Source organism: Bison bison, unplaced genomic scaffold, assembly GCF_000754665.1.
Source record: "Bison bison bison isolate TAMUID 2011002044 unplaced genomic scaffold, Bison_UMD1.0 scf7180017864518, whole genome shotgun sequence".
NCBI classification, from domain to species: domain Eukaryota; kingdom Metazoa; phylum Chordata; class Mammalia; order Artiodactyla; family Bovidae; genus Bison; species Bison bison.
In genome coordinates, this window is record NW_011495071.1 from 8,029,568 (window position 1) to 8,032,928 (window position 3,361).

The window sequence follows — 3,361 nt, forward strand, 5'->3', positions numbered from 1 at the left end:
AACATCGTACACACTAGGTAGCCTCTCAGAGATTTCCAGAGTCTATACAGAATAGCTTTTTAAAAAGTTACATGGGACTTTTTTGGCAGTCCAGTGGTTAAGACTCTGCCCTTCCACTGCAGGGGCTGCAGGTTCGAGCCCTGGTTGGTGAGCTAAGATCCAAAAAAAAAGTTTATATCTGCAGGGCTCATTGGAGGAAGAGGAAAATAGAAAGTCCCCATCCTCAAGAAGATTGAAATTGAACTGGAAGCAACAGCTGTACCTCCTTAAAAGTGTAGCTTTCTTGCTAAAGCAGACACACATCAACTGCCACCCGGGATACTCGGTGCAGGTCTCTAAGGGTGAGGGCTTTAGTCTGGTAGGTTTTAAAGGAATTAAGGAAGCAAAAATGCAGAATTGACTCCCCTGTGTTATGCACAACTCTCATTGCAACCATCCTTTCTTGCCATTCCCTCTTTTTGCCCCCTTTGGTAAATACACCTGCAGCTGTAGAGCTGCTCTGAAACTCCTAGAAGATCCACAAGTAGGTTGGCTGCTGTGTACTGCTCCTAACCCAAGAGCAGACATCTCTACAAGAGTCAGTTTCACCTCTCACCCTGGGGAGTTAGTGATTGATGAGGAGACAAGTCTTTACGAAGTTTACTTTTCCAAACTGAGCTGTTGTCCCCTCTAAACACAAGAGGTCAAGCAACCAGGCAGTTTAAAAGCTTAGGCCACTCCCCTATCCCCTACCTGCACAGGCCAGAAAGTTTTTTGCCTTGCTGTTCATAGGGCAGGGGTTATGGGAACTTCCATAGATGTAATTCTGTGATCAGGTTGATGTGCTGTTTGGGAAAGAAGTGTTACAAATTCAAAGCCCTGAGAGAAATGGAAATAGGTCTTGTTTCCCAATTTTTGCCGGAATGAATCCTTGTTCGTTTCTGCTCATAGGAAGGTTCAGAGCCACGGAAGGTAGACAAGTCCAGTCTTCCATCCTACACAAAATTTCCTCTCAGCTTGGAAGTATCTTAGCTGTGAATAGAAGTGTAGATTGCATAATTTCAAAAACAGGCTGAGAAGAGAGCTTCTGCTCTTTTCAGCTACTGAAGGTTTGAAATTTCTCCCCAGGTTGGATGCAGTGAGGAGTTAGTTACTTGGCATCATTGGTGCCACCACACCTACACTAATGATGCCTGAGTTCAGGATCCAAAGACGCCAGAAGGGATAGCTTCCTGGGGTAGGGTGTGTATCTACAGGGATTGCTTGCTGTAATGAGCAATAATCACTTTCTGAGGCTGGAGGGAGTACAATTTGAGAGGAGGGACAGCTGGGAAATGTGCTGTGGCTAGGACAGGGTGGGTGTGGAAATCCACTCCTGGCATTCATAACCAAGTGCAGAGGGCCTTCAAAAATCCACTCTTCCTTCCACACCCAGCCTTTGCCCTCTCCCCCTGCTTCCACCTCGGAAAGTCTGAAGCATGCTTGGAAAGCTGTTTTCTGCTTTCTTCTCTCTTCCTCCCCCTTTCTCAGCTTCCAGCTGCTCGACCTCTTGCGTAACTGTGTGAGAGCACTGAGTCTTTTTGATGGGCTCCAGATGTGGAGCGGGGTGGGGGTGGAGGGTGGTGATGGTAGGTCTGAAGTCCCCTGAGTGCTCTAACTGTGGGAACACAGGGCCCCGACACAGCGGGAGCAAGGACACACTGCACAGAGCCTTTGTCATGGGCTCAGCGGACTGCTGGGCTGGAGGACAGCAGTTGGGTGATATTTCAACCCCCTGCTTTAGCATCCGTGACAGGCTTGATTATTCCCCAAAATTCCTCCTGACCAAGACAGTAAGGAAGAGTTGGATTTGTGAAGCACAGTTAAGTGAAGTCTGTGAGGCACCCCAATCTGAGCCTCTTCCCTCAAATGCTGGGTCTTGGCACATAAGATACAAGTTTGGGGTTTGTTTCCTTTTCTTTTTATTTAACAGAATAGCCTGAAAATTACTGTTGTGATCTGCTTCATGAAAGGTGTTCAAAGTTAAAATACTTTTATGATCCTCAAACGATATAAAGAAAGAATAAGAGGCTTCTACTCTCAACACTGCTCCCCCACCCCCAGACAGATCCTGGGGCTTCCTGATACCATGGCACATGCTGAAGCCTGATATTTTGACCTCTGTTAGCTACAGCAGGTAGCTGCAAAGAGCCATCCACCCCCTCCTGCTTCTAGTCCTGTTGGTTCCAGCCTCCAGCTGGGTGTGGGGAGGGTCCCCCTGCTGGTGCTGGCCCTGTCAATGAGTGACCAAAGGTTCCTGCAGTTCAGCCTCCTGCTGTTTCTGGGTTAAACAGGGAGGGTGCACAGTAAAAGCACTGAATCAGAACAAGATTTGTCCACCCAAAGAGGACAAATTATTTTCTGCTGTCCCCTGCTCACTGGAATGTCACAGCCTTGGGGGCTTTCTGCTTCCTATCCTTCAGGGAGGAACAGTCTCAGGGATCCCTCCATTGCAGGTTTCAAAGGTCCAGTCTGGCTGAGTTCAGATCCCTAGGTCCTCCCCCATCAGTCTCCTGGGGCAAGAGCTGGCTTTACAAGGTAAGGATCGGCTGTCAGCTTGGATTTCGGTTGGTGGTTGAAAAGGAGAATGACTTTCTCCCAGGCTCAGTTTCCAGGCTTCTCTAAGGTTTTCAGGTCCTCCCCACCCACTTCTTCCTTATTAAACCCTTACTCCTACAGAGACCCAAACTGCTACAGGATGCTGTGCTCAACCAGTTTGAGCACCAGTTTGCCTCCCAACTGTAATCCCGCGCGTTGTGGTGGGGGTGGAGTGACACGGGGGCAAGGTGATAATTCCATTCGGTTTTTCTATGCTTTACAGTTGGCGTGGCATTTTACCATGCCTTTTTTATATGTATCTTTAGAAATATCTGTGACGCCCTATCTGGACGGTTATTAACCCCATTTACAGCTCGTCCTGGCGGAGGGGCTTGGAGTAGGATGAGGAGAAGGGGCGACAGAGGGCAGACAGACCTGGATACCTTCAGCAGATATTCCGAGATGTTAAGAACATGTTGTACGGCTGCGACCATGAAGTTCACTGGGAGCTGATGGAGGATTCAGGCATCTAAAGTGAAAAATAAGAGTAGGGGGCGGACTAGAGAGAAACGGGAAAACACCCTCAGAAGAGCCTTAAGGCCTAGGGGTGGAGGGTGGTCCAGGAGAGTCCGAAAGAGAGGGCGAGTGGGGCCAGGGGTGCGCACTTGGTGGTGGTGGTGGAGAACCCAGCTGCAGAGATGAACAAAGCGCGCGCTGTGCAGGCGTGGGGGGAGGTGCTGCTATGGGAAAGGCTGGGTGGGGGGACCTTGGGCTCCAGTCCCACAAGGGCGTCTCCTCTGGCTGG